The 12,839-nt window shown below is 40.7% G+C and overlaps 1 long non-coding RNA gene across 1 annotated transcript in view; it reads right to left on the bottom strand.

The window, feature by feature from the left end:
* LOC143434603 (uncharacterized) overlaps nucleotides 1–10,988 on the bottom strand; it is a 144,105-nt gene extending 133,117 nt beyond the window's left edge. Inside the window, exon 1 of the long non-coding RNA XR_013104220.1 lies at nucleotides 10,755–10,988. This is a non-coding gene — a long non-coding RNA (uncharacterized LOC143434603). The remainder of the gene's footprint in view (nucleotides 1–10,754) is intronic.
* Nucleotides 10,989–12,839: the final 1,851 nt, after the last annotated feature.

The following is a 12,839-nucleotide window of genomic DNA, read 5'->3' as shown; positions in this document are numbered from 1 at the left end:
GTATTTCTTACGTATTATGAACATTTCATTGGATAAAAGTTACTTATAGAAACTATTGTGGATACATCAATTATATATTAAGGTTAATTTGGGTGTGTATAGAAGAGAAAACTAAATAGAAGTAACATCTTTATTCAGGATGCTAAAGGTAATAGCTTGATGGGCTATGCTGAAGATACTATTTAATGTGGCCAAGAAATTATATACCCTAAATCTGCCTTACATATTCTATTCAAATATGAGAATAATAAAATAATAAAAATAAAGATGTAAACTACATAAACCTTTATCTAGAATACTACCTTTTTTTAAAAAATCTACCTTTTAAATAGTCATATATGAATAATTTTTAAGGTATACTTAATAACAGAAGGAAGAATCATTTTTATTATTTTGATAGCATTTATTTTTAATATTTATTCTTCTCTCATACATTATACCTGGACCACAGTATCCCTTCCCTCCACTCTTCCAAGTCCCTCTTTCTCCTCTCCCTCAGATCCACTCATCCCTCTGTTTCCTTTCAGAACAAAGCAGGCCTCCCAGGGATATCAACCAAACACAGCATAACAAGCATAAGTCTACACACAAACCTTCATATTAAGACTGGATAAAGGCAACCCAGTAGGAGGAAAAGAGTCCCAAGAGCAGGTGAAAGAGTCAGATGATGATTAGACAATAGCCTTTCTTTTCACAGGTTTTATTTTTCTTTTTTTATCGTGGCAATGCCCTATTTCCATACTTGCTACTTTCCAACAAGTGGGCAGCTTAGGGGCTGGAGAGATGGCTCAATAGATAAATCACATGCTGGGCAATAATGAGGTCTGAAGAGAACCCGAGAACCCACAAAAATGCCGGGTGGACATGGCAGCCTAGCTGTAATTTCAGCAGAAATATCCTTTGAAAAGGGAAATGGGATGAAGATCTTCCTAGATGTGCAAATATTTTTTTTAAATAAGTAAAGGCATCACCATGATCATTCCTGGCACCATGAGTGGCTTAGAGATCCCCACACTTGAACCTGAACTGGTACAAGATCTAATGGTTGGCTTCCACTACCTAGAATGGTAAATTAACAACATTCCCATACAGGAATGAGAACTAACCTGTGAGTTTGGAAACACTGTTATAAACTGTCAACAGACTGTCATGTTTATAATTACTCCCCTAACCCTTATTAAAATATTTGACAACCATCAAAATAAGAGTTTGGTTTTTTTTTTTTAATACAAAAAGAACACCAGGTATAAATATGAACCTATACAAAAGAACAAATATCTCAAGAGATGGTGATTCATGTATAAATGCCTTATTAATATGCTTTTATCTCTTTCAAATATAAATGCCCTTCAGATCAGAGAAGTTCCTACAGTGGTGGTTAGCACAGAAAGTAACAACTGATAAAACTGCAGAAATAAGTGTCAGGGGAGTGCTTATCCATAAATGGAATATCCGTATCAACCCCACATCTGCACCTCGGGGCTCAGAAACCATCTCAGAACAGGGATTGGTGGAAGAGTGAGAGCCAGACGTTGAGGACCAGACTGAAACAGAGAATGATAGGATTGTTGCATTCATGAACTTACAGTAGCTGTGGTTGCCTGCCTAAGATTAAGCCAGTCATTGGTCCAGTCTGGAGGGGGAGGTGCTCAGGAGCAGAGGTTCTATGGACAATTGATGCCTTCTGGAAAGGGGAGAAACTTTGGCTTTAAAGGTATTACCTCTGGTAGGTAGACCTCCAGTGGATGTCCCCATACTCACGAGTATAAATACAGCACAAATTGGAACCAGTGATGTATTTAAAAAGAGAAGAGAGGACATGAATTTGGGAGGGGTTGATTCAGTGAGTGTGGGGAGGTGGCGTGGTTCTGTGAGGAGTTATGGGAAGAAGTGGGGAGTAAATATGATCAAATATGACAAGAGATAGCTCAGCTGTCAAAGGCTAGGCTCACCATCAAAAAGCAAAATACATTGTATGCATATAATTTTCAAAAAGTTAATGAGAGTAATATATATGATTAAAATGACTCATAATACTGACTATAGCTTTAAAAGTATATTAATTCTTAAGTGATTGGGGATGAAATCTCAGTCAAGCCCTTGGTAAATAAAATGATTGGAAACAACCAATGACTTGGCAAAGACTGGGTAGCTACCCAAGGCCAGGCTTCCTTCTTTACATCACCATGGGTAATCACGAGGACACAAGACATCCTCTAACCCAACATCTCCTGTTTACTTGACAGCCCCAAACTGCACATGATTTTTCCCTCATTGTTAATTACTTCTCTATGACCAAGGAGACTAACAATATATAGGATAGAAAAGTTTTGCCCCAAGGACATATTTATTTGACCATATGAGATTGTCTACTTCATATAAGTACTGCTAAGACAGAATTTTAAATTCCCTTTACCTCCTTTTGCTACCCAAGAGTTCACTATACCCTCAAGTATAACCTCAAGAGGGGTTTCCAAATGCTGCATGGTGCCCACTTGAAGAAACTACAAAGTTTCTACCCTTGCTTTCTTGCTTGTCAAAGATAAGCTGTCCTCACACAAAAATTTCTGTTTAAAATGTGCAGACTAAAAACAATCTCTATAGCAATCCATAAACCCAGGTATAATAATAATAATAATAATCCATTCCAGGTATAATGGCTATGTTGGCTAGTTGTACATCAACTTTGCACAAGCTAGAAGCATCGGGGAAGAGAGACTCTGATTTAAGAAAATGCCTCTGTAAGCTTGGCCTGTAGATAAATCTATTGAGCATTTCCTTACTGATTGATGTGGGAGGGCCAAGTCTCCTGTGGGTGATGGCAACCCTAGGCAGGTTGTCAAGCTCTACACAAAAGCAGGCTGAGCAAATTGTGGGCAGCAAGCTAGTAAACAATACTCTTCTTTGCCCTGTATCAGTTCCTGCCTCTGGGTTGAGTTTCTTCCCTGGCTTCCTTTAATATTGGAACTACGATGTGGAAATACAAGCAAAATAATCCTTTTATTTCTCAAGGATTTTTTGTCATGGTGTTTTATCACAGCAATAGGAACTCTAACAAAGACCATGGTATATGCCTATATTCATGGCATATGAGAGACTAAAACAAGAGAGTTAGGAATTTAAGAATAGGTTTTGTTTTTTAAGACAAAACATGAAGCCATATTTCATGCTCACCCATGGCTTTGAAATTATACAGAACTGGAGTCCAGAAGTATCCCTTTAGGAAGGACTAGTAAACATAAAAGTATGACAAACTATTGCATTGGTGTCTGCAATCCTGGGCAGTGCCTAACTCTAAGATGTTATGGTTACTCCCAGACAGATAGACACACACAGACACACACAGACACACACACACTACCTACACTGAAGTTCACTTATGAATTAGGAGCAGTAGAAAGTAATAAACATAAGATGTAACAATGATAGCAAAATATTATAATCAAAGATAGTTAAACTGTATGAATTAATCCTGCAATTTTGTACAACATTTTGAAGTTAACAGTAGATAATGGAAGTCACTGATAAAAATAACTAATGTGGAGAGGTAAAATTCAAAGCAAGTCCATCCATCCTTTAACATGCAAGAGACTGACACACAGTTCAAACCCAACTCAGTATTCACTTTCAGAATTTACTTCTTAAGACTTTAGATCATCAGCACTGTCAGAGAGTCGATATGACTTCTCTTGGCTTCACTAAACACAGCTAGTGTTTCGCTGGGGGTTTGGTGCCCTTACCATCAACAGCAGGAACATATGTCCTTGTTCAGATCTGTTGGATTTTCTCTGCAGAAACCTCAACTAAATGTTTTCCTCTTTGTTCAATGTGTTACTCGAGATTCAAGAGTCTTCAAAGTAGCCTCAAAGACCTATATGCACTGGCTAGAAATCACTTGGATATTTATATTTTCTGAAAAGTATTTCATATCTCCCCCCCTCATGTTTGAGACAGGGTCTCATATAAACATAGGCTGGCCTGGGACTTATAATCATCCTACATCTGCTTCCCAAGTGTGTGTTTATAGGTGTGTGCCACTACATCCATTCCTTTTATATCTTTTAATATTAATAAGCTTTAAAATTACAAACAGAGGTTAGATTTCAGATGTCTGGCAGAAAATAGAAAGTGCATAGCCATCTGCAAGGTGAGTAGAGGAACAAATGAGTTACATTGTCCTAATCATTTTGGACCTGTTACCACTGACAAAGGGAAGGCAACAGCCATCACTAGTCCCATTCCCATCCCAAGGCAACGACCACATGGATGACAGCCCCACCACAGAGAACTATGTCCAAGAGCCTTACTTTATGGTACAAAACTTAAGTTGTTTTCCTTTTGCATATATTGTTTCTCCATACAACATTTGGGAACATTTAGGAGAAAGATCTCTCCCACAATTCAGAACATGGATGATAGCCTGCTCCAGCTACTCAGGCAATCCCCAAAAGCTAGAGTAGGAGGCAAACAGACTTTCCAGAAAACGTTTGCATTCAAGCCTCAGAAGCCTTATTTGTGGGTGGCTTGATGTGTTTTTATCATGGGTGGAGTACATCCTCTCTAACAATAATTGATATATTCAAAAGTTATCTATGAATATACAGTAATATATGCACATGCAGAACAAAATTAAAACTTCTGAATACCCATGAATGTGACCTTATCTAGAAATAGGGTTCTCATATGGAACACCAGGCTAAGATAGGCTATTCAGAGTTGGAATTTATCTAATTCATTGACTGGAATCCTCATTTTAAAAATGTAAAACCCAGACAAAGAATCTCAAGGCAAGATTAGCATAATGTCAGTGCTTGTCAACTCCAGCAATCCTAGAAGTTAAACCTTCAGAGAGGCTTTATTGCCTTCCATGCTAACAGCTTCCATCACCATCCTTCAATTCTGATGGGTAACCCCTAATAACAGCCTCCATGGGATTTTTATACTCCAATAAAAATATCCAAACTATCTAATGACATCAAAGTTCACCAAAATTAAACTTAAAATAATCTAGAATGTTCTCCCATGAATAGAAACCTTCCCATTTTCATTCTAGGGTTCTGTCTGCCCAGTTCATGACGATAGCACATACCCACAATGTCTAGCAGTGATCCTTTCTCTTCATCTTCTTCATAAAGCTACTGGTCTAAAAATGATCATGCAACGCAGCCTCTGCCCAACAGCCATTCAGTCTCAGTCTCCTGGATCCCATTTATGAAACATAAATACCACCCTCTCCCCCTCAACCTTCCCTCGTCTGCTACTGACGTTGTACCAATCCGTTCATTCAGCCAGTGCTATCTATTATTAGCTCCTATGAAGATTGTGTTTTGTCTAATAAACTACTTTAAGCATTGGGAAAATAACCAGTTGAAACTGGATACTGAGCAGCCTTGAAAAGGACTACTCATAGGGCAAGAGATAAATGAGATAATTCAAGTATTGATAAAGACTCTAAGAATCAAGTAGAGAGATTTAAGAGAGTTTAGGGGCAGGTATATATACCTTTTGAAAGGGTATATATAGCAAGCCAAGTCCCAGTTAGCGGAACACAAGTACCAACAGCACTTGGTCCCACAAATTCTACGTATTGCTTTAAATGGCTGTGTTTCCTCTTGATTGTCTAGGCCGTATCCCTCAGTGCCCTGAGATCTCCTTTACTTTAATCTCTTGGAAAAGACTTCCCTTCCTTCATCCTGCCTCACTGTAACAATCCCCTCCCTCTGGGGCAGATAGCTGGAAGCTTGTTGTTGGCTCTGCTCCAGATGTGCTCTCTCTGCGCATGGTGCACAGAACTGATATCCCTTAATCTGTATTAGCTCTGACACTCAGTAAATGGGATCCGTCTCTTCTCCATTCTATATTCTGCACTCTTTATGTCGGATGCTGTGAATGTCCACCATGCCTCTTCTTCATTTTCTTTGTTGTAGCCATATTACACTATTGACTCATATAGAGTCAACTAGATTGCTAAGGAATCTATTTTGTTTCAACCCCAGGCTCTTTCTATTCTGTGGAGTCTCCTCCCTCTTGGTTTTATTAGCTTTAGGGAAAATTAAATGAGTTAGCACAGTGGCTGTGGCAGTTGGGACACTCAGCATATAATGACCTCTAGGTATCCCCTCTGCTCCCTATAATTCTGTCTAGTCCATTTAGAGATTTGATTAATGCCACCCTAAATCTGCAAAACATCGAATTTTCATCTGCCTATTCCCTTCTACCCTTTAGGAAGAAATCAATTGATAGCGGCTCATGTTTCTGTCCTTTGTTTCCCTTGCCAGAGGTGAACCCCTCCGTTCCAGAGTGAGAGCAGGCTGTGTGTCTCCCTGAAGCCTCTCCAGTTACAAGTGAAGTCACAGAAAAATCTAAATTCTCCTCCCCGATTAACCCTCCCCCTCCTCCAACTGTGACAACTAAACCACATGGCTCAGAGGCTAAACCTCTCATGCTGGACATCATGGTATTCTTTTGTAGCCTTTCATTCTAAAGCCCAAAGACAGAAGATAAAAAGGCACCAAGAGAGCCTACTGCAGCCATCTTGGGGGGGGGGTGTTAAACCTACTGATGAGTAGCTGTGGACCACTGGGCATGCTGCTCAGCTTCTCACCAACTGTTCACTCCCAGGAAAATGAAGTTAATAGCAGTAGCTGCTTTCAAATCACACAGTAGACATGCTATGAACCCACATGTGTAAAGCACTTGAGACAGGAACCCGCACAAAATTAAGAGCATTAAGGAGTTATCTTTCATTTGATCTTAAAATTAAATCCATAAATTCATAGTCTGCTTCTAAATATTTAAAGGCAGATTATCTGTACTGTGATTCCCTCTGAGAAAATAAAGTCATGTAGTAGATACTCAAGCCAGACAAACAAGCAGTAGTGTCTGATTTTTAACTGCATGACACTGAAAAATTATTATTTATCCCGGGGTAGGCCTCAACTCCATCCTGGACAGTTGTAACAACATGTCCTAGAGCTGACATGAAAGTGATTGAGTTGAGCATACACAACGAGTGTACAGCATCAGGTACACAAATAGCAAAGTGCATTCTTAATCCCAGAATACTGGCTTGTCTTTTTATACACACTCAAGGTACAACTTGACCTCTAAGTTACTATGTAGCTGAGGATTGCCTTGAACTTCTGATCCTCCTGCCTCAGCTTCCTAAGTAGTGGAATCATAGGTATGTGTCACCATGTTGGGTTTACGTAGTGCTGGGGAATTGAGCCAGGAGTTTCACATATGCCAAGAAAGTACTCTACCAAGGTACTCTTCATACCCAAGCCACATTGCCTAACAAAGGGCCATACTTCTTTTCTGCTGATCCAAACCATTGTGCATGACAGCAAGCTAAAAAAATAATAATAATAATAAAAATAAAATAAAAGTGTCCTCAATCCCAGTCCTTGTATGCCTTGCCTTCTGGCCACACAATTTTACAAGGCTATTCTCACCCAAATTGGTTCCCTTTGTCAATGCCTCATTTGTTATTCAAGACTACCTTCTAAATATGGCTCCAATTATTGAAGCCATAAAGACTTTCCCAATGGTCATAGACTTTATAGGTCATGCTTTGTGCTTTCTCAGTATTAAAGGCTTTCCTTGAACAAGGCCAGTAGAAAACTATCCATAAATAAGTTGGGGACATGGGAAACTGGTACAGTGCTGACAAGACTGAATAGACAACTCATTCAAGCAAGTGGCCACGTAGCCTCTGTGTGTAGAACCTTTTGTCAAAGAAAAGTCAGATAATGCCAATAGAGCATCCTTTCCAATTGTATCAAGTTTTTCTCTTGTAGAAGCAGTGAGAGCAACTACAGTTCTACTGGGAAAATATTAGAGCTCAAAGTACCTTCAGGACCATTTATTCCACAGGTCACACTTCACAGGAATAAACGTATGAGTGACTTATCCATGATCACAAAGGGACAGAATGATAGCTATGCCTAGAGCCCTGGTCCTAACTTCGGTTTTGTTTGAGACAGCATTTTTCCTATGGACTCCAACCTGGCTTTGAACTTACAGCCTTCCTACCTTTGCTTTTTGAGTGTTGTTTTGATAGCCCCACAGTTTGTTCTCTCATTCTTACCATTAATTATGCCTTATTCTTTCTGAGTGTTCTCCCAAAACTTGAGTCTTCTAAGTAGCTCAAACTTTTCTCATTCCAGTACTCAAACCTAGATTGTTCACGTCAGGACATAGAGATTCCCAACTGTATTTCACACCAAGGCCAAAATGCTCTAAACATTTAACCTTAAAGCAAATCATCCCCAAAGTGTGGCCCTCACCCCCATCCTTGATCAACCACTCCTTGTCCATCTAAAGCCCCAGGTAAATGGCATCAGCCACCTTGAATTAGACCATTTCCTGCTGATAAACAGCCCTTAACAAAGATGCAAGCAGGCAGTGTTTCCACTTGGTCGGTAACTGCTGGAAGCGTCCTAGCTCCATGCTCCTAATTGCTCAAACAAATGGTTTTCATGGGTGATTAAGCACCAGACTGAGCCTAGTGCCTGCTGATAACTAAAATGTATCCACACAGTTCCAGGAACCTGGAGTGAGAAGCTAAGAGGTTGCTGATGGTCCTAAAGTGGGGTGTGAAGGTCAGAGCATTCTGAAAGCAGGGGAACTCAAGAGTGCAGGCAAGTGTGACAGGCAGGTCTGGCAAGAATACCTTCACTGTTAACTGGGATTTTAAGTCTGCGTTATAATTTTTTATATGTCGAGAAACTTTTGACAAAGGGATGCCTGAATGAGAGTTGAGGGGCATTGAGTTGTTGAGAAATGGTCACATAGTGTCATGTTATACCTGCTTCAGCATCTTCCTGATGCACATGCATTACTACCCAAGCCCTTAAACACTGTTTCATGCCTTGAGGCCAGGAGGCACAGAGAAAACGCTATCTTAAAGATAAACCAAGAACAACACTGACTCTAATAGTTGAAGTACACCAGAGAAGGCTGTGGCGGGCTTCATCCCTTGTGCTCACTGTTCAGGAACACATCTACAACCCTGACCTGAAACTTCATGAAGACTCCTCAGCCTTTGAGTAAGATCCCCTTCACTTTCGGCGAGAGAGGAGCTGGCCCTTGAAAAATTCCAGCAATGACGTCTTCTTCTTTGACTTGCTGTCATGGTGGACCATTTAAAATCCAATGACCTCTCCTGTTTGTGCTTTAAAATATGTTTAAATGTGTTTTTTCCAATTTACATTACAATATTTACATTTATATTCCAATGAAATGAAGAACTTAAGATATGTGCAATCTTTGCATTTTTCAACGCTGTCTAGTTGTGAGTGCAGACATTACCATTGCTGGCAAAGATCTAAAACACCTATTTCCACCTGGAAACATGACCAGTGTTAATCGAGAAGTGATGCCCAAGGGCAGGCTATATCTCCTACTACATACTACAGAAAGTTGACCATTACAGATAACACAGGGCATAAATGGGTGACCCTTGGGTATGAGTTGGAAAGTTCCCTTCCTATTACTATGATGCTGAGTAAGATCGTGAGGTAGGAGAGAATCCTAAGATTCATTATGCAAGAATCATTTCTATCTCCTCTGCTGAACCTAGTTGACACATAGAAGCTAAAGAGAAATCTCTCTCTGAAGTTGTCTATGTGGTTACTGAGTAGAAATAGACATAAGATTGTGGGTTATGAAAACTTGTCTCAAAGGCAGAAATAAGCCATATTTGTGACTGTGACAAAGGGTGATACAGAGTGAAGCCAAACCATAATTCTGCTTTCTCCCATTCTCTTCCCATTGTGTCCCCATTGTGAGGCATTCAATGCCATTAATGTCTGAGTCTTCGTTTGAAGGCAGCTTCTGAACAAGTTCACAAAGTAATGATTCAACTTCTTCTGGCTCCTTCTACTCTGCTCTCAGCACCCAGACACCAAACTGAAGTTCCTTGCCTTTCTTTTTCCTCTAAAAGAGCCCTAGGTATTTTCAGCCCTACTTCTCAGTTTTTGATTCTCCCCTGTATCAGTTAGAGTTACAATTACTATGATGAAGTGCCATGGCCAAAAGCAAGTTGGTGAGGAAAGGGTTTATTTGGCTACACCTCCATACCCATAATCCATCACTGAAGAAAGTAAGGACAGGAACTCAAACAAGTCAGGCACCTGGTAATACAGAGGCTATGATGGGGTGCTGCTTACTGGCTTGCTCTCCATGGCTCACTCAACCTGCATCCTTATAAAGCCCAGGAACACCAACCCAGGACACAGCCCACAATGGGCTTCGCCCTCCAACATAAATCACTAAGAAAATGGTCTCTGGCACATTTTTTGGAGGCATTTTCTCAATTTGGGTTCCCTCCTCTCTGATGATTCTAGCCTGTGTCAAGTTGACATAAAACTAGCCATCAGCTTGACACATACTTTTTAAGACATAAACCTTTCTTTTTTTCTTTTCTTTTTTTTTCTTTTATTTTTTTTCCTCCAAGATCTTAGACTAATAAATATCACAATTATAAAACATATTATTAACTTAAACACCCCACAGTCTCTACCAATTCAAATACTTTCCAAGTCCGGTCTTTGTAAAAATTTAGTCTCTTTTAAAACCCCAAATCCTGTAAAAATTCAGTTTCTTAACTGTGGGCTCCTAAAATCAACCATAAGTTAAATACGTCCTTACTTCAAGAGGGACAAACCAGGGTGTAGCCACAATCTGAGCAAAACAAAGTCAGACTCCAACAGTATCAATAATTCAACGTTCGATATCTGGGATTTACTCACAATCTTCTGGGCTCCTCCAAGATTCACTTCTCCAGCTCTGCCTTCTGTGGGGCACACAGCTTGTCTGCTAAACTTATGTCATCTCCACTCCACTGCTGCTGCTTTCTTGGTAGTAGTCCCAAGGTACTGGCATCTCCATAAAGCTAGGGTCTTCTACTGCAGTTGGGCCGTGCTTTCAGCAACAGCCTCTCCTGGGCTCTCTTCATGGTTCAAAGCCTCAGCTGTTCTCTGTGACTGCTTCAATCCCGGGCAGTTATTGTCACTCCAGCTGCACTTTCACCAATGGCCTCTTCTGACCTCTCACAGTGCCAAGCCTCAGCTGCTGTCCATGACCCCAACATGCGTTCAATATGAGGACCACTTAAGAGATTCTTGCCTATGACAGAGTATGGCTGCCAGCACAAGATACAACTTTGGCTGCCTTTGAACAGAGCTGGCATGTGTTAACCCCTAGGGAACACTTCTCAGAAGATTTCAACTCAGTGATGCTGGCCTCTTTGAATCATGGCTGATTCTTCAGCCCTGAGTGACTATCATCCACTGTCCCAGCAAAACAAAGGTTTGACTTGGAAGGCTGAGGAAGTAGGATCTTTGGTTTGAAGCCATCCTAGATATCTAGTAAGACCTTGTCTCAAATCAAAATTCAACAATTAGTTGTTACCTCTTTATGGTGTCCTCAGTAGCTGGACCAAAATGGGTGCTTTCTTACCTAAGGTCTGACACTCTATGTGGAACCATAGGTTCTATGAGTTCCTCTGAGCTAAACAAATAAGATAGTCCCTCTGTAGCTGAGGGCTGATGCTGATTAAAAACTGGGAACAAGCAGGAATTTAAACAAGAGTGCTCACTACTGGAATCCACGGGGCATGGGCTTCTTGTAGCTAGCTATGCTTCTTGACTGATGGAACTCAAGAAGTAGAGCCATAAAAGCAAGCACACCAAGAAGCTGGGAGCCCAAATTATAAGGCTTCTTCCAGCATCAGAAATTATCATCTCTGGTGTATATATATTTGCCAGTAGTGAACCATGCAGATTCAAGTGGAGACGACAACACTAGGTAATCGTCCGAGGCTTGGTTCATTAGAGAGGCATCCTTAGAGACTAGCAACCACAGTCTGGCTACTAATGAATCGTATACCTCTCATGTGCATGCGTGTTTCCCTCCCTTAAGGCCTCCAAGGCTGGTCTTGCCATGGGATAAAGTTTCAGTTTTAAAGTCTAGTGTCCTGTCATTAAATCAGGCCTGGGTACTGAGAATACTGGTCTAGTTCCCAGATGAAACTTCTCATTTGTTATCAGTGTTCAACTCCTCAGCTGCATAACAAGCTACTCTGAATTGGGAGACTTATAACATGCATGGTTCTTGTAAACATGGAGTTTCCAGATGATACGCTGGCTGGCTTGAGATATGGCTCCAACTGAAGCAACCGTGGCAGATACAGTCATTTCAAGATACCATCTTCATTTATGGAGTTCATATCGTAGTGCTACCCATTCTCCTTACCCCTTCTCCCAACCCACCTCTCTATGACACCTCAAGCACGTTACATATCGTCATATGGCATCTTCTGATAGCATGGTACCTTTAGGATATGTGATCTTACCCGGTCACTGGCTTTCCAAAAAGATGTTCTAGAATGTCTCAGAATAACACTTTTGCCATTACTAAACCAAGAACTGCCAAGACTCCAGGGAAAGAAAATAGAAAATGGCTCTTCTACATGAAGACAAGGAGTACATGAAGGAAATCGATTGAAGGTAGCCATCCCTGAGACAAGCTACTAAGAATATTGCCCCCCCACACACACAAGCCTGGAACTCTCCTGGGAATATTTTTGTCTGTCTAGGCTCGTTCTAATGCTACTTGCCTTGATCCCCCTAGAACACTTAGGTGTTCCTCCTGATTGTGCCTGATATAAGCACACTCATCATATCCATTCTCACTCCATTTACCAAAGCATCTTAATGATGTGTCTTCTTGATTAGTTGCTGCTGTGAGCATCTGCCCTGCTCACCTTTGCATCCACAACACCTAGGGTGATACACTGCCCATGGTGGACCTTTAGTGAATGCCTCCTTGTGAAT

Source organism: Arvicanthis niloticus, chromosome 16 (assembly GCF_011762505.2).
Source record: "Arvicanthis niloticus isolate mArvNil1 chromosome 16, mArvNil1.pat.X, whole genome shotgun sequence".
In the NCBI taxonomy this organism is placed as follows: Eukaryota; Metazoa; Chordata; class Mammalia; order Rodentia; family Muridae; genus Arvicanthis; species Arvicanthis niloticus.
This window is presented reverse-complemented; position numbering and strand designations above follow the sequence as displayed.